A 19612-nucleotide genomic window follows, 5' to 3' on the forward strand; every position below is an offset into this window, starting at 1 on the left:
TGCTAATCCACGCTGAAGTTTGAGAACCGCTGCTCTCTGTTAACAAACACACATTCCTCTTAGTTTCTTATGTGTCTTTCCAATGTCTCTTTCATAAATACTGGTAACACAGATGTTTATTCTTGTTTTCTCTTTTCTTACACAATTACTAATCTGCACCATAGTTTTATTACTTAATGTATGCTAGAGATCTTTCCATTTAAGTACAAAGTTTATTATTTTCTATACATCCGTATCACGTCATCGTGCGGATGTATCATAGACTAACCAATTCCCACTGAATGAGCGTAGATTATTTCCATCCTTTGCTGTTACTATTTGATATTATGGCAGTTGCTAACCTTGCACATGTGTCATTTCGTGTTTGTGCATATCAGAGGATGAATTCCTAGATGTGAGATGTAGGATCAAAGGGTAAATAAACTTGGAAATGTCATAGATGTTGTCAAATTGCTGCTCCTTAAGGATTCCCACCTGCAATGAATGAGAGCATTTTGTTTCACCACAAACTTACCAAGAGAATGTGTTGGGATTTTGCCGGTCTGTGAGGTGAAAAGTTGTAGCCTAGTGCACTTTGTTTTGTTTTGTTTTTGAGACAGGGTCTCACTTTGTCAACAAGGCTGGAGTGCAGTGGTATGATCACTGCTCACTGCAGACTCAACTTTCCAGGCTCAAGAGATCCTTTCACCTTAGCCTTCCAAGCAGTTGGGACTACGAGCACAAATCACCGTGCCCGGTTAATTTTTTATTTTTTTGTGGAGATGAAGTCTCTCTGTGTTACCCAGGCTGGTCTTGAACTGCTGGGTTAAAGCAATCCTACCACTTTGCCATCCCAAAGTGCTGGGATTACAGGTGTGAGCCACCTTGCCCAGCCAACTAGTGTAGTTTTAATCTATATTTATTGAATGAAGTTGCCCACCTTTGCATATGTTTAAAGCCATCTGTATTTCTTTAACTATCTTTTTGTGTCTTCTGCTCTTTTTTTCTGTTAGATTGAGGTTTTAGTTCATTGTCATGCTGCTAACAAAGACATACCTGAGACTGGGTAATTTATAAAGAGGTTTAATTGACTCATAGTTCAGCATGGCTGGGGAAGCCTCAGGAAACTTACAATCATGGCAAGAGAGGAAGCAAACATGTCCTTCTTCACAAGGCAGTAGCAAGGAGAAGTGCCAAGCAAAAGGGGGAAAAGCCCCTTATAAAACCATCAGATCTCATGAGAACTCACTCACTGTCATGAGAACAGCGTGAGGGTGACCACCCCCATGATTAAATTACCTCCCACAACACATGGGGATTATGGGAACTATAATACAATTCAAGATGAGATTTGTGTGGGGACACAGCAAAACCATATCAATTAATAATCTTGTATTTCTTTTTTCTAGAAGCTTTTTATATATTAAGGGAATTAATCTTTGGTGATATGAGCTGCAAATAATTTTTCCCGGTTTGTCTCTTGTTTTTTCACTTATGCTTAAGTAGTTTTTGTTTTGTTTTTTTGAGACAGAGTCTCTCACTCTGTCACCCAGGCTGGAGTGCAGTGGCATGATCTTGGCTCACTGCAACCTCTGTCTCTCAGGTTCACGCAATTCTCCTACCTGAGCCTCCCAAGTAGCTGAGATTACAGGCACGTGCCACCACACCCAGCCAATTTTTGTATTTTTAGTAGAGACGGGGTTTCACCATATTGGTCCGGCTGGTCTCAAACTCCTGACCTCGTGATCCACCCATCTTGGCCTCCCAAAGTGCCAGGATTATAGGCATGAGCCACCATGCCTGGCCACTTAAGTAGTTTTTTAAATTTTGGTTTGACTTTTAATTTTTAATATTGTTTTCTACCTAAAATTTAGTTCTTGAAAATCAGAATTTAGTAACTCATTCAAAATTTTTTACAGGGCTGATCAGGGCCTATCAGAAGCAAATGACCAGGCCCCTTCCCTCAAGGAAAAGGCACCCCTTTTTCCTTTCCCCTCCACTCCTCTCTGGGTGGGTACCTGCAACCAGGATGCCATGGTCCCCTGTGGACCAGCCACAGGGAGTGGAAATAGTCAGGTGGCTGGGGGAGCACCAGGCTCTCCCCATACTGGCTTTGTGGCCTCAGCTATGTGACCCCTGTCCTGTGGAACCCGAGTGAGTATGTGCACAACCCCACTGTGGGAACAGGGAGGGGCCCAGGGCTAGGGGCCTTCTTGCCTTCACAGGACAATACTCTCTGGCCCTGGACCTTTGGCCCAGGCCAGGCTTCCCACACCCCATGTGACTGGCAGCCACGATGCCTGGGCCCCTGCCCTGCTCAGAAGTCATTCAGATGCTCTCATTCTGGTTCAGGGTCCAGCAGACCTCTTTGGCCTCATCTCCAATCTCTGACCTGAGCTCTCCAGTTGGACTTGAGGGAGGGAACCAGCTTCTCGGCCTGTGGCCCTCAACCACCCTTTCTTCCTTTAATCCACCTTATGCATCAACTTTGAAAATTAAAGAAGGTAACAGATACCAAAAAAAGTTAGTTTTATCTATAATATTTGTATATATATATATTTATGTAGTATCCACTCTGTGTCAGTAGTATTTTTTTTGAGCTACATGTTTTCTCCTATGATTTTTCAATATAAATATTAATATATATCACTATACAGGTGGTTCCCAACCTAGGATGGCTTGACTTAACCATTCTTTGACTTCATGATGGATTTTCTGAGCCATAACCCCATCATAAGTAGCTGTAAATAGTTATGTATAAAGGAAGAAATGTTTTTCCATCAATGGGGCCAAGAATCCAATATATGGAAGAGTGTATAACTTATTTATCCCCCAAAAGAATAAATTATTCTAATAACCAAACATTGATTTACAAGTGAAATTCTGGAAGGCAGCCCATTTGCAGATTTGTAAGTAGGTTGATCGTACATTTTTTATCTGCTGCTCAACACTAAGCTCTGAGAAGGCAGAGGCCAAGTCCCCACAGTGTTCACAAAATACTTCTGGGAACAACTTACTAATGAAGGAATCATGGAGAAGGTGACCTAATCAAACACTTTTTTTTTTTGAGACAGAGTCTCGCTCTGTCGCCCAGGCTGGAGTGCAGTGGCGCGATCTTGGCTCACTGCAAGCAACACCTCCCGAGTTCACGCCATTCTCCCGCCTCAGCCTCCCAGGTAGCTGGGATTACAGGTGCCCGCCACCATGCTCGGCTAATTTTGTTTTTGTATTTTTAGTAGAGACAGAGTTTCACCGTGTTCGCCAGGATGGTCTTGATCTCCTGACTTTGTGATCTGCCCTCCTCGGCCTCCCAAAGTGCTGGGATTACAGGCGTGAGCAACTGCGCCCGGCCTCAGAATGGTAGGTTTTAACATGTTTCAATCAATTGATAGATCTAGTAGACCAAAAAAAAAAAAAAATGAGCACAGATACAGGAGATATGAACGAATGGATTCTCAAGTTTAATCTAATGGATATGCATATAACACTGGACCCATTATCTGCAAAATACACAGTCTTTCCAAGCACATGTGGAGCATTTATGAAAACTGAGTATCATAAAGCAAGTCTATTCAAAGGATTACTATCATATATTCTCATTTTCTGACCACAATAGGGTTATCAGAAATCAACAACAAGGTGTATTAGTCCATTTTGTGCTGCTATAAAGGAATACCTTAAACTAGGCAATTTATTAAAAAAAAAATGGTTTAATTGGCTCATGGATCTGCAGGCTGTACAAGCATGGCTCCAGCATCCACCCAGCTTCTGATGAAGCCTCAGGCAGCTGTTACTCCAGGCAGAAGGTGAGAGGGAGCAGGTGTGTCACATGGCAAGAAAGGGCACAAGAGAATGAGAAAGAAGGGAGGCACCAGACTCTTTCAAAAACCAACCAGCTCTCGAGTGAACTAACAGAGCAAAAACTCACTCTACTGCGAGGATGGCACCAAGCCATTCATGAGGGGCCCATCCCCATGACCCAGACAGCTCCCACTAGGCCCACCTCTAACACTCGGGATCACATTTCAAACATGAGATTTAGAGGGGACAAATATACAAACCATAACACAAGGTTTTCCAATAATGGTGCTGGAACAATTGGTTATCCTCATAAAAAGATGAGCTGATTGATTGATTGCTTGAGATGAGGTTTCACTCTGTCACCCACGCTGGAATGCAGTAGCATGATCATAGCTTACTGCGACCTTGAACTCTTGGCTCAAGGGATCCTCCTGCTTCAGCCTCCTGAGTAGTTAGGACTGCCAGCATGCACAACCACACCAGGCTAAATTTTGAAAATTTTTTTGTAGAGATGGGGTTCTTACTATGTTGGCCAGGCTGGTCTCAAACTCCTGGCTTCAAATCATCTTCCTGCCTCAACTCCCAAAGTGCTAGGATTATAGGTGTGAGCCATCACACCCAACCACAAAGGTGAATTTAGATCCTTAACTTATACAGCACACAAAAATTAATTCAAAATGGATTGTAGACCTAAACTTAAGTGATAAAACTATAAAGCTTTTAGAAGAAAGCATAGGAGAAACTCTTCCTGATCTCCAATTAAGCAGAGTTCTCAGATACGACATTAAAAGCATAATTCATAAATGAAAAAAATCAATAAATTGAAGTTAATAAAAATTACACACTTTTATACTTTAAAAGTCACTATTAAGTAAATGAGAAAGATAAGCCACAGGCTGGGAGTAAATATTTGAAAATCATAATTCTGATAAAGGTTTTTTATTTTATTGTATTTTATTTTTTTGAGACAGAATCTTGCTCTGTTGCCCAGGCTGAAGTGCAGTGACATGATCTTGGCTCACTGCAACTTCCGCCTCCCGGGTTCAAGCGATTCTCCTGACCCAGCCTCCTGAGTAGCTGGGATTAGAGGCGCCTGCCACCACACCTGGCTAATTTTTGCATTTTCAGTAGAGACGGGGTTTCACCATGTTGGCCAGGCTGGTCTCAAACTTCTAACCTCAGGTGATCCGCTGGTCTCGGCCTCCCAAAGTGTGGGATTACAGGTGTGAACCACTGTGCCTGGCTGCTGATAAAGATTTTAGCCAAGCATGGTGGCATGCACCTGTAGTCCCAGTTACTTGGAAGGCTGAGGCAGGAGGATTGCTTGAGCCCAGGAACTGATTTAAGGCCTCAGTGAACTATGATCATATGACTGGCATTCCAGCCTGCATGACAGAGTGAGACTCAGTCTCCAAAAAACAAAAACACAAAACAAACAACAACAAAAAAGCTTTCATATCCAGAATATATGGAACTCTTACAACTCAATAAGAAGAAGATAACCCAATTTTTTTTTTGAGATGGAGTCTCGCTCTATCACCCAGGCTGGAGTGCAGTGGCGCGATCTCGACTCACTGCAACCTCTGCCTCCCGGGTTCAAGTGATTCTTCTGTCTCAGCCTCCTGAGTAACTGGGTCTACAGCTGCGTGCCACCATGTCCAGCTAATTTTTTGTATTTTTATTAAAGATGGGGTTTCACCATGTTAGCCAGGATGGTCTCGATCTCCTGACCTCGTGATCCACCCACCTTGGCCTCCCAAAGTGTTGGGATTACAGGCGTGAGCCACCATGCCCAGCCCCCAATTTTTAAAATAGGGAAAAGATTTGAGTAAACACTTCACTGAAGAAGATATATAAATGGTTAATGAGTACATGAAAAGATGCTCAACATTATTAGTCATTAGTAATATGCAAATTAAAACCAAAATGCGATACCACTTCATGCCCATTAAGACAGCTGTAATAAAGAACACAGACGATAATACCTGTGGGCAACGCTGTGGAGAAATCAGAATCCTCATACATTGGTGGCAGGAAAGTAAAATGGTGCGGCCACTTTGGAAAACAGCTTGGCAGTTTCTTAAAAAGGTATATATATATATAAATGTATCCAGCAACCTAGCAATGGGACTCATAGGTAGCTACTTAAGATAAATGAAACATGTCTACAGAAAAGCTTTTGCATGAAGGTTCATAGCAGCATTATTCATAAAAGCCAAAATGTGAGTACAAATGTCCATCAATCGGTGAGTAGAAAAAAAATGGGGTACATCCATACAATGTAGTACCTACCATTCAACGGTAAGAGGGAGTGACTACTGATCCATGCTGCAAACATGGATGAGCCTAGAACATATGCAGAGTAAGATGAGAAAAAAAAGAACACAGATTGTATGACTGTATTTTTATAAAATGTCCAGAAAAGGCAAATCTATGGAGATGGAAAGCATATTAGTGATTGCCTGGTGTTGGAGATGGGAATGGGGATTGGCTAAAAGTGGGCATGAGGGGCTCTTGGGGATGTGGAAGTGTTCTAAAATCGGACTGTCATGATGATTGCACAACTCAGTAAACCTACTAAAAATGATTGAAGTGTACACTTTGAATGGGTAAATTATACAGTATGTAAATCATATCTCAATAAAGCTAGTTTATAAAAGGAACAAAAAGATAATTAGGAAAGCCTATGTTGGGAAGTTACGAAACACACATAGTTTACATAATGCATAAGAATAAAAAATTGAGGGTGGCAAGCAGACAACTACATGTACTGGGTTACCTGGTGGCCCAGAGTTGTGGCTTACAGAAGATATGAACTATGGTCTGAGGATAATATGAATTGGAAAGACTTCTAGGAGAATGAGGGCCTCCTCAACGTCCCCCCAGGGATGGCTACCGTATTAGCTGTTCTCTCACTGCTATGAAGAAATACCTGAGACTGGGTAACTTACAAGGAAAAGAGGTTTAATTGGCTCACAGTTCTGCAGGCTGTACAGGGAGCATGGCAGCATCTGCTTCTGGGGAGGCCTCAGGATCCACCCACCTCGGCCTCCCAAAGTGCTGGGATTACAGGTGTGAGCCACTGTGCCGGGCCTATTTTTTCTTTTGTTACTAGAGATGGGCTCTCTAAAATATCTTAGCTGTAATTTTTTTCCCACATGTAGACCCTCCTAATCCATGCTCATCTTTTTTTCTGTCTAAAATTGTTAGTGACGGCGAATCTGTACAGGTCTGTAGCAACCTCAATTCTTGCGTCCTCGGAGGAAAGAATTTGACTGAGCGGCACAAGGCAGAGGGATAGACTGAGGCAAGTCTTAGAGCAGGAGTGAACGTTTACGAAAAAGCTTTAGGGCAGGAATGAAAGGAAGTAAAGTACACTTGGGAAAGAGCCACCTGGGCAACTTGACAGATCTAGTGTGCCATTTCACCTTTGACTTGGGGTTGTACATGTTGGCATGCCTCTGGGGTCTTGCGTCCCTTCTCCCCTGATTCTTCCCTTGGGCTGTACGCGTGTGCACAGCCCTTGGGAGGGGAGTGTGCACAGTGTGTTCACTGGAGTTGTAGGCATGCTCACTTGAGGCATTCTTCCCTTACCAGCCAAATGTCCCTGGAAGGTCATGTATCAGTTAAACTCACCATTTTGCCTCTTAGTGAGCATGCTTGAGCCCACTTGCCCAACTCCTGAGATAAAGCGGCTGACCACCAGTTTCAGGTGTTTCTATCTATTGGAAGACTGCCGGTCCCTGGCACCAGCTGCAACCAATTATTATTTTAAACAGACTGTTAACAACCACCTGACCATCACCTGATGGTTGCCTGACATTTGTGGTGAGGTAGGGGGAGCCCTCTCCTGCCCTGCGCATGCTTGACTAGCTACCTACTGTAACAAAATGATGGGCCAATTAACTTTTCAAGCTTTGAGAATGCAGCCTCGGAGAGCAGCTTTCTGTACTTACGTTCTGTAGTCTTCCACAGTATGTAATCATTTGCTTGTTACAGGAGTGTAATTTACAGGTTAGAGATCATTCCACTTAAACATTAGTAGTCTTTGCATCTCATAGTGTTACGGGATCTTTGGGGTGTCACTTTTCTGGCCAGAAACCTCTGTGGGCAGTGGTGCCTTTGCCCGAGTTCTTGTCCTGCATCCAGGAAGAATAAGATACTCAGACAATGAAGGGCAAGCAAGACGAAGAGAAGCTTTATTGAGTGTTAGGACAGTTCAGAGGAGACCCTCAGCAGGCAGCTCCTCTCTGTAGGCAGGTTGTCTCATCCAGTGTTCAGCTCTCAGCAGACAGGAGGCCCTGGAGAGGGTGGCTGCTCTCTGAAGGCAGGTTCCGGTTGGCTTCCCAGGTCCCTGTTGGTTATCAGCAGAGAAGGTGGCTCCTCTCTGCAGCTGATCATCCAGTCGCCAGTCATCTCTCTGTCCTCTCCATCCTCTGCCCTTCTCTGGCTGAGCCCAGGGCTTTTATGGACCTCAGAGGGGAGGAGGTGCATGCCAAATGGTCCATGGGCGGCCATGGGCAGACCAGAAGAGGTACCACAAGTCCCCACTCTGGTCTGCAGGACTGGCAGCCAGTCTTCCAGCCTTCAGGCCTCCTTATTAGAATTCAGAGTAGTGATTCTCATGACTTGCATGCTTTTTCTTAGACTTTGTAACTTTTAATAAGTTAAAGTGTACTACCCTAATAAGCTGAATAGTTTAGCATCTTAGAGAATATTTGCTTTACTCATTCAATAGTAAAATAGAGCACTTAAATCTCTGAAAGTCATCTCGGAATAAAATTCTTCTTTCCAAGTAAATGAACTCAATGTCTGCTATTAAAATAATCCTAATAATTCCTGACCCTCACCAATGTGTGAGTCTTAATATTATTTACAAGACTAATAAAAGGGGGTAATTTGAGATGAAAGATGAGGGATATTTTAAAGTTGAGATTTCTCAAAAATTTCTCGGAAACAAGAGCTAGACTCAGTCTCAAAAAAAAAAAAAAAAAAAAAGAAAGGAAAAGGAAGAAAGGAAGCGAGGAGGCCAAAGCACTCTCTTCACGAGTGAGCCATCCAAATCACGGGTTAGTTAAGAATCTACCTGGGATGGTTAGGATATTGCACTCATTTCCTTGTCCCTTCCAGCAACCCACTGACATTAAGCCAAAATACGCAATTTTGTGGCATTAGTTAACTAGTGAGAAAACCTTAAAAATCCTGTTTCTTATTACTACCCAATTTCTTTATCCTCCCATTTTCTTTCCATTTCTACTCTCTTCTCACCGGAATTCTAGCATTATTTTTAGTGGCCTCTAATGATATCAAAAAGAGCCTCCCCAGGTACATATAAATTATATTAAAAGTGAAAATATGCCACGTTGAGTAGTTGGGTTAAAAAGAAAAAAAAAAGTGTAAATAGGCCAGGCAGAGTGGCTCACACCTGTAATCCCAGCACTGTGGGAAGCCAAGGCATGAGGATCGCTTGGGGTCAGGAGTTGGAGACCAGCCTGGGCAACATAGTGAGATTCAGCCGCTACCAAAAAAAAAAAAAAAAATTAGCTGGGCATGGTGGCATGTGCCTGTAGTCCTAGCTACTCTGAAGGCTGAGGTGAGAGGATCGCTTCAGCCCAGGAATTTGATGTTGCAATGAGCTATGATCACACCACTGCACTTCAGCCTGGGCAGCAGAAGCAAGACCTTGTTTCTAAAAAAAAAAAAAAAATAGCAGTATGCATAATTTTAATTGGATCCTATAATGATGCTCAAAATATCTATTATGTCATTCCACAAATTTAAAATGTAATTGAAGACAATTAGTTTTTAACATTTCCTAAATGAGACCACCTTTAATTTTTATATTTGCCATTTAGATGTTATACTTATCTAATTTTTTAAAAACATAAGCCAAACTAAACCCTACATATCAACTCTGGTATTCTTTTTTTTTTTTTTTTTGAGATGGAATCTCGCTCTGTTGCCCAAGCTGGAGTGCAATGGCGTGATTTCAGCTCACTGCAACCTCTGCCTCCTGGGTTCAAGCAATTCTCTGCCTCAGCCTCCTGAGTAGCTGGGATTATTTGTTACCCATTTTAGCTATCTAAGAACATACTAATCTTATTTTTCCTCTTTCCCCCCTCAATGTTGTCCTCTTCCTTAAATATTCTAGTCCCAGGATTCAATTCCTTTAGTCAAGATGTCACAAGTTTAAAAATAAAATTTGAGAAACTACCAAAGGCAAAGAACTTGTTCACTTTGTTGAAATTCATTAAATTAGAGAAGTCTTACTAACAGATGCACTTAAATGTAGGTTCAACAGATAATTTCTTCTTCTCCACTTCCCCCAAATTACAGTTAACATTGAAAGCTGTTTATAGCTTGCTATCAGCTTTGTTCTGGTAGGCTAGCCAGTATTGAAATCTGAGATTTTTTTTTAAAGCCTTTTAAAGTCTAATTTTAGGACGGATGAGTTCAGATGCATGCCAGAGTGTGTATTTTACAAAATGTTCTTGATTAAGGAGATTTGTTTGTTAATTTTTCATTGTGTTTTAATATGCCCAATTGAAAAAATAAAATTTTCATTGTCTTACGATAAAGCTTTGATGATTAAGTAGAGGAATGCAGATATTGTAAAGCTTTTTGTGAATTTTAAAAATGCAATATAAAGCAACCACGTTTAAATAAAAATAATGATAATAATAATAGGAAGAAATCATGGCCAAGTTGTGTTTATTTCTGTTATACAAGATTGTTACAATGTTTCACAGTTATTTAATATAATTCACCACATTAATAAATTAAAAGAGAAAAATAATTTGACAAAAATTTAACATGTGGTGGGGCACGGTGGCTCATGCCTATAATCCCAGCACATTGGGAGGCTGAGGTGGGTGGATCACTTGAGGCCAGGAGTGTGAGAGCAGCCTGGGCAACATAGTGAAACTTGTCTCTACAGAAATTAGCCAGGCGTGGTGGCACATGCCTGTAGTCCCAGCTAGTTGGGAGGGTGAGGTGGGAAGATAGTTGAGCTCAGGAGGTGGAGATTGCAGTGAGCTATGATCATGCCATTGTACTCCAGCCTGGGTGACAGAATGAGACCCTGTCTCAAAAAATAAAAATAAAATAAGAATAAAGTAAAATTCAACATCAAAAAACCAAAAAGCAAAACCCCTTTTTAACAAACTAGGAATAAAAGAGAACGTTCTTAATCTGATAAAGGGCATGGGCAAAAAACCCCTATAGCAGTGGCAATGCTAATGGTAAATGTTGAAAGCATTCCTCTTAAGATCAAGACCAAGACTTGAGTGCCTCACATCATGATTTTTATTCAGTTTTGTACTAGAGGGCTCAGCCAGGGCTATAAGGTGAACAAACAAACAAGCAAGCAAGCAACAAATAAAAAATATATAAAAATATACATATATATAATATACATATATAAAATATGGTGTAAGGATTGAAATGGAAGAAGCAAAGCTATTATCGTTTGCTGATGACATGCTTATCTACATAGAAAACCCCAAAGATTAAGAGAATATAGTCAGTCAACAGAATACAAAATCAAGCTGCATGTCAGGCACGGTTGCTTATGCCTGTAATCCCAGCACTTTGGGAGGCCAAGGTGGGTGGATCACGAGGTCAAGAGTTCAAGACCAGCCTGGCCAATATGGTGAAACCCCGTCTCTACTAATAATACAAAAATTAGCAGGGCGTGGTGGTACATGCCTGTAGTCCCAGCTACTTGGGAGGCTGAGGCAGAAGAATCGCTTGAACCTGGAAGGTGGAGTTTGCAGTGAGCCGAGATCGAGCCACTGCACTCCAGCCTGGGTAACAGAGCAAGACTCTGTCTCAAAAAAAAAAAAGGAAAGAAAAGAAAAAAATCAAGGTGCAATAATCAATTTTATGTCTACACACTAGCAAAAAACAGAAAATGCAATAAAACAGAACACTATTTGCAGTAGCATAAAAAATAAGATATATGAGAATAGATCTTTAAAAAGATATTCAACACTTTTATGGAGCAAAATAAAACTATAGAAACAAGATCTAAATAAATTGAAAGGTATGTTCACAAATTGGAAGAGTCAATATCATAAAGATGTTGATTCTCTCAAATGGATTTAAAAGTTTCCATGCAATTACAATAAAAATCTCAATTTTTTTCTGGAACTTGACAAGTTTTCTTTTAAAATGTTTTATTGAAGACTAATACACTCCTTTTTTTTTTTTCTTGAGACGGAGTTTCGCTCTTGTTGCCCAGGCTGGAGTGCAGTGCAGTGGCACCATCTCGGCCCACTGCAACCTCCGCTTCCTGGGTTCAAGTGATTCTCCTGCCTCAGCCTCCCAAGTAGCTGGGATTACAGGCATGCGCCACCACGCCCTGCTAAGTTTTGTATTTTTAGTAGAGACAGGGTTTCACCATGTTTGTCAGGCTGGTCTCGAATTCCTGACCTCAGGTAATCTACCCACCTCGGCCTCCCAAAGTGCTGGGATTACAGGCATGAACCACCATGCCCAGCGAAGACTAATATATTCCTGAAGAAGATAAAGATAGGACTTGCCTTGCAAAGTATCAAAAATTATCATTAACTGGCAGGGCGCGGTGGCTCACGCGTGTAATCCCAGCACTTTGGGAGGCCGAGGCGGGCGGATCACGAGGTCAGGAGATCAAGACCATCCTGCCTTACACGGTGAAACACTGTCTCTACCAAAAATACAAAAAAAATTAGCCGGGCGTGGTGGCGGGCGCCTGTAGTCCCAGCTGCTCGGGAGGCTGAGGCAGGAGAATGGCGTGAACCCGGGAGGCGGAGCTTGCAGTGAGCCGAGATCAGAGCGAGACTCCGTCTCAAAAAAAAAAAAAAAAATCATTAACTTACAGTGATCCAGACAAGAGTGGTATTGACAAAGATATAGACAAATCAACCAATGGGAACCCAGAAACAGACCCAGACATATACAGAACTTGATTTTGTTTCAGAGCAGCCATTTTAGTTTCAGGTGTAAGGATAGATTTTTCAATATGTGATACTAGGACAATTAGTAGATCTTAAAGAAAACAGGATATTAGACTCTTACATCAGTCTTTAACCAGGTCAGTTAATGACCTGTATGAGAAAAGGAAAAGTATACTACTCTTAGAAATTTACACAGAAGAATAACTTTACTGGAGTGGGGAGGTTTTTAAAATAAGACAGAGACAAGTCATAACGAAAAAGAATGATAGATTCAGTTATATTAAAAGTTATAAGTTCTGTTTACCTAAAGACATAATAGATAAGTCATAAACAGGGAAACATATATAAAAAACAAAGAGTTAATATCCAGATTATATAAAGAATATTTATAATGTATATGAAAAGACAAACAACCCAATTAAAAATAGGCAAATGAACAGCAATTTCACCAAAGAGGAGGCACAGATGACTCATAAACATAGTACAATATATTCAGTCTCAGTAGTCAGGGAAATGCAAATTTAAACCACAGTGGAGCACCATTTCACACCTACCAGATTGGCAAGAGTTAAAAATTAATCAATATCAAATGTCGGTAAGCATGTGGAACACTGGGAACTTACAGGCATTGTGGATGAACGTATTAGTTGGTAAAACTAATTTGGAAAACAGTTATTACCTACTAACGTTCACCATCTGCATAATCTGTGACCTAGCAATTCCATTGCTATGTATATATCCTAGAGAAACTCTTGTACATGTACATTAGTATTCAAGAATGTTTATAGCGGCATTGTTAAAATGATAGTCAAAAATTGGAAAAAAAACCCACAAATGTCCACAAACAGTAGATGATATATATTATTCCATTCATATCATGGAATTCTATATAGCAGAGAAGAAAATTAACATTTTTTCAATAACACTGATGAATCAACAACTCAACAACATTGATGAATCTCAAGAGCACAGGCTGGAATAAAAAAAACATTCAGTAGCTGGGCATTTATGATGGGCGCCTGTAATCTTGGCTACTCAGGAAGCTGAGGCAGGGCCCAGGAGCTAGCTGTGCTAGGACCCAGGATTTTGAGGCTATACTATGCTATGATCTCGTTGTGAATAGCCATTGCATTTCAGCCTAACATATCAAAATCCTGTCTCAAAAAAAAAATCGATCTGATTTAGTTTACGTAAATTCAAAAACAGGCAAAACTAATATATTAAAACTTATCAAGAAAAGTAATGGAATGATAAAACACAGTGGAATGATAAAGCACAACTGAATGATAAAACACAAAATTTGGGATTGTGGTTACTTTGGGGAGGGAAGACAAACAAAATTAAAACTCTTCTTTTAAATAATCAGCCCATGAGAGGGTTAAGATTTACATTATTAATAGCGGCCTCCTTGGATTTTATTGATTATAGCCTGGGGCCAAGGGAAGCACATGGCCCCCTGCCAGAGTGAAATTGCCCTGACCTAACCCCCTCCCAAGAGTCTGCATGCTGTCAGGAGGCAGGGGCAGAGCCAGCCTTACTCTCACCCTAACAGGAGCCAGCCCCTGACCTTGACCTCTGGACTCCAGAGCTAATGGCTAAAGATTCTTAGCACTGTTGCCAAATTGTCTTCCTCAAGTACCACATCCTCCATCAATCAATCAATGCATTAACAAGCCCTGGGCTTAAGGAGTGAAGATGAGATTTAATTACTACTCAGTGACAGCTCGCTTTTCTTTTTAGAGATGGGGTCTTGACCATGTGCTTTTTGGCCTTGCAGCCTCATTGTAGCTTAATGAAGGAAGGAGTCTTTGAGTTGAGAAAGCTGAAGCTCTGGGAGGTTGACCTCCCAAGAGCTTTGGTGGCTGTGAGAGCCCAAACAATAGAGAAGCAGTGGGCTGAGAAGCAGTGAGAAATCACCTGTACCACAGTCTGTCCTGTGCGCTCTGCAGGTAGGCCCCAGGTGCCTGCTGGCATAAAGGGCCGAGGCAGACATCAGAGAAGACAAGCAACAAGGAACCTTGAGCCACTGACCCTGAGTTCTAGAGCAGCCTCACTGGAAATAAGATGTTAGGCATTTTACAAAAGAAAGAACAGAAAACTAAGGTTTTACTAAGCAAGCCATGCCAAGAGCTGAGTGCCTGGGACAGTGTACTAGATATTTTGCTGCGTCTGCCCCATGTATCCACTTTTCTAACTGCTACTACACACATCTACAGAGTTACCATAGAAGCAGCAAGTGTAAATAATGTGACCCTGCTTCCTGCCCCTACTGGCTGCAGGTGATTGGTCTAAACTGGGCCAATCAGAACCTTCCCTGAGAACTGTGGCACTGGCGTGAAACAGAGCTGTTGGTGGCCATGCTTCCTCCCTGTGGACCAGAGTAGTAGTGGAGATGGGTTCATTAGAGAAAGAATAACGTAACACAAATGTCATCACCAAATGTAGGCTCTATAAAAGCAGGGATTGTTGTCTATTTCTGTATATTACAATATTCCAAGTGTCCAGAATATGTCTGGCACATAGTAATAATAGTAACATAGATATAGATATAGATAGATATAGATAGATAGATAGATAGATAGATAGATAGATAGATAGATAGTGCTTACTACGATCAGACAACTGTCCTAAGCTTCATACATGTAATTCATTTGCTCCTTATAACAACCCTATAAGGTAGAATATTATTATCCCTACACTCCGTATGAGAAAACTAAAACTGGGACACAGAGTAACTTGCCTACAGTTCCAAAAAGAGTAGGTGAAGGAGCTGAGATTCAAACACAAGTCATTTGGTTCCTGAGTTTGTGCTCTTAATCAATACCTTATGCTACCTCTCAACATATATATGTTGAACGAAGAATGAATGGACAAATCAGACATGTAGAAAGGAGAGCTGGTATGAGAGATAATTCCATTAACAATCAAGTACCTGGTTCAGAGGGTCTTTGCAGCTCAGTTCTGCTCTTGTCCTTGGGTTCTGTGAAACCCATGCTCACCTGGTCTTATAAATGGGACCAGTTTCATGGTTCTATGATCTGAGCAGTTGCACAGGGCCCCATGCTCAGAAGGGCCCCTGTGCTCGGTTTAATGCTCTGTTGTCACCAACACTAAATTCTTAATAATTTTATCTTTGAACTTGTGTCTTATAAGCAAAGTCTGATGGAACAATAGAGCATGCGCACAAACAGAGAAAACATGTCCAATGTACATGCCGCCACTGGTCGTTGCCACTCCATCCTCATACAATGTGTGTGATGCCCTGTGAGCACAGGATTCCAGTAAACTGGCAATGCATGGGAGTTCAGCAAGACTCAAATAGGTGTCAGGTAAGCGTGTTATGTCTACAACTAAGTAAGCATAGGTACCAAGACTCATGAGAAGCCTCACTTTCCTCAAACCAGAACTTGTTTCGAACACAGGAAGAACAAAAAATTGCATTCTAAAAATGCAAACGACCAAGGAATTTTATCATATCCTTTCTTACTAGTGTTACTCACCTGCATTAGCCAACCACTTCAACACTGAAAATGATAACATCGACAGCAAGGGAATGAGAGGACCACCAGAGTTCCTTTTCTTTTCAGTTCTTCCTTATTCATCAGTGAGTCAAAGGTAGAGAGGACGAATGGAATGGATATGCATTGAGAAGTGAAATAAAAACAGTTGGATTAGTTTTGTGCAGCATTTCCACCATCTGGTAAAAATGAAATACACACGCATGTATGAGCTACTAAATACAAACTGAATAACTTTGGTGATTCTGCATGTGAGTTAAATGCTCTTATATTTGCATTTAAAACTGGCATTGCACAGTGAATGTAAAGATGAAGGGCCGGACACGGTGGCTCATGCTTGTAATCACAGCACTTTGGGAGGCCAAGGTGGGCGGATCACTTGAGGTCAGGAGTTTGAGACCAGCCTGATCAACATGGTGAAAACCCATCTCTACTAAAAATACAAAAATTAGCCAGGCGTGATGGTGTGTGCCTGTAATCTCAGCTACTCAGGAGTCTGAGGCAGGAGATTCTCTTTAACCCAGGAGGCAGAGGTTGCAGTGAGCTGAGATCAAGCCACTGAACTCCAGCCTGGGTGACAGAGTAAGGCTCCATCTCAAAAAAAAAAAAAAAAAAAAAAAAAAAAAAGATGAATGGTAAAGTTAATGCTAGTAATTTAAAATTGTTATTTTTATTTACTTAAGAATGACAAAATCACAAATAAAAAACATCATGCTAAGTTGAGAGAGAAAAACTGTGGAAGAAATAAAGCTATATATTTTAGTACCTTTGATGCACTTTTTTTCCTGCTTTTTGAAAGAAGAGCCCCACGTGCTCATTTTGCAGTGGGCCCCACAAATTACATAGTCAGCCCTGCTTATAAATTCCCTTTTACCAAAGCCAGCTTGATTTAGTTTCCTAGTATTTATTAACAAAAGCCCTAACTAATTTGGAAACCTAATCTGAACTGGCTGGAGGGTTTAACTTTATAGTTTGTCCTAACTTTTGTATGCAAATGAGAGGAAGTATGATGCAATGTAAAGGGCATAGGCTTTTACAGGCACAGAAAAGAGGCTCCGAGAGGTTCGCTAACTTGGGCAAAGTCGCACAGCTTCCAAGCAAAAGGGCTGAGCTATGAATTTGGTTCAGAGTGACTGTAGAGAGTTCAGTAGAACTTTCTGTGATCAGGGAAACGTTCTGTAACTGTGCTGTCCAAAATGGTAGCTACTGGCCACCTATGGCTATTGAGCCCTTGAAATGTGGCTAGTGCAACGGAGGGACTGAATTCTAAACTATGTAAATTTTTTTTTGAGACAGGATCCTACACTGTTGCCCAAGCATAGAGTGCAGTTCCATCACGGCTCACTGCAACTTCAAATTCCCAGGCTTCAAATGATCCTTCCTCTTCAGCCTCCGAAGTACCTGAGACCACAGGCACACACCACCATGCCCAGTGAATTTTTAAAATTCTTTGTATAGGCAGGGTCTCCCCCTGTTGCCCAGGCTGGTCTCAAACTCCCGGGCTCAAGCCATCCTCCCACCTCAGCCTCCCAAAGTGCTGGGATTACAGGCATGAACCTCTGGGCCTGGTCCTATTTAATTTTGATTAATTTCCATTTAAGTAGTGTAACTGATGCTATGTAATTGTACTGCACAGACTTAGAGCCCCCAGGCTTGACTGACCCAGTGAATGTGGAGGGCTCCCTGGCTCCCCCTGGTCAGGGCCCTTCTAGGTGAAAGTGTCAGAGTACCCAGCCAGAGCCTGGTACACAGTTGGTGCTCAACACAGAGCGGCTCAGGGGCTTATGGGCACCCAGGCCTCATTTCCATTAAGTGACAGATCTAGACGGGGGACTGGAAGGGAAGAAGGAAGGCGTGTGTGTGAGCTGCCACCACAGAGTCACTTTCCCCCATCCTCTGAGGCAAATGTGGGAAAGGACTAGCCCTCAGCGAGGTCAGGACAGCCCCTCAGTGACTAAAGCTCGCAGGAATCCACACCCAGCTGGATCAGCTGGATTTGTTGCCCACAGAAAACCTTCCCGGAAGGGCCCAGCTTCCAGCGAGCTGGGAAGACGTGTCAGGGAGATTAAGGCGCCTCTGGTATGTCTCTGGAAAGCAGCCAACATATCCCGAGCTGTTGTCACAACAGACCCAGATGGGAGCTCACCCGGCCAGACCTAAACTTATTTTGACACATGGTGGAAGGTGTGAGGCCCCAGCCCCGATGGCCACTGCAGCCCACAGATGCACTGCTAGCCCCAGGAGGCCCTGCTGTCACACCTCCGGCCTAAATCAGGCTGTCCTCTCCCCTCTCCCTTGACCAGCACCCCCTTCCCTGGCTTATTGAGGCCTCTGACTAAACCACGTCTCCTCTGGGAAGCCTTCCTATCCTCGCCTTCCCAGGCTGAGTTGGCCCCGCCTGTAGCCCTGGCGAATCATTAATCATTAATCATTAGCAAATAAGTCAACCCCTGCTGCTCTTCCCACAGCATAACCCGAGCAGAGGGCCCAGTGAAGAACAGCTCAACTGCACGCCCGCTTCTGCAGGGTGAGGCAGCTGCACCTGTGACTTGGCACTCATTTTTGCAACCACTATGTCTCTTCTCTGCCATAGCATCTCAGTCTGTGCGGCTCAAGCCTCCCCAGAAGCATCTCTCAGGCCACCTGCTGCCCATTATACAACCCCTTGCTCCTCAGGCTATCCCTAGCACCTCCCTGCCCCTGCCAATATACCCTCCGACTTTGAGGATTCTCCATTGAGGTGATTTCAAATGACATGGTAACAAACAGGGATTTGATTTTATTTTCATAGATTCTTATTTCCTTGTCAGAGCCACTTAAAAGGGAGCTAGGTGAATCCCCAGCTGGTGACTGTGAAAGGCCTGAGTTAGAGTGAGAAAAAGAGAAGGTATTGTATCTAGGGTAATCAGGGAAGGCTTCAAAGAAGAGGGGGATTTAACCTGTGACTTTAGTGACAAGGAAAGACATTCTAGGCTGAGGAAATAGCACGGGCGCAGGTGCGGAAGCCTGAGACAGGATGCAGCGTTCCAGGACCCTGCAGCGGTTTGGTGTCATAGGAGCTGGAGGGGTGACGGAAGGAGTAGGAGGTAATGCTGAAAGGGTGAGGAAAAGGGTGAAAGTGCCTTGCAGGGGGGCATAGACTCAATGCTGGAGACCGGGGTTTCCCAGGCATGTTCTCCAAACACCAGGCCCAGGGAGTTCTCTGCTCCAAAGGAGGGGTGGGATTCTCTATTCTCCATTTGGTGACTTCCTCCGACACAGCCGCTACTGTAAAGACTTTCATAGTAACTACCTGGGGCTATCTGCAAGGCACCGGGCCACACTCTAACCACGGCGCATGCAGCACTGTATGACCCACATCACAACCCTATGATGTAG

General features: G+C 42.6%; 1 protein-coding gene across 1 annotated transcript in view; it reads right to left on the reverse strand.

Annotated features, from left to right (window-relative positions):
• CPT2 (carnitine palmitoyltransferase 2) overlaps nt 1–19612 on the reverse strand; it is an 89801-nt gene that overhangs the window by 47815 nt on the left and 22374 nt on the right. The window contains exons 4-5 of the mRNA XM_063655788.1: nt 16217–16305; nt 7737–7919 (exon numbers count right to left, since the gene is read on the reverse strand). The gene's annotated coding sequence lies outside the window, so the exon portion shown is untranslated. The remainder of the gene's footprint in view (nt 1–7736; nt 7920–16216; nt 16306–19612) is intronic.

This window comes from Pongo pygmaeus, chromosome 1, assembly GCF_028885625.2.
Source record: "Pongo pygmaeus isolate AG05252 chromosome 1, NHGRI_mPonPyg2-v2.0_pri, whole genome shotgun sequence".
Taxonomy (NCBI): Eukaryota; Metazoa; Chordata; class Mammalia; order Primates; family Hominidae; genus Pongo; species Pongo pygmaeus.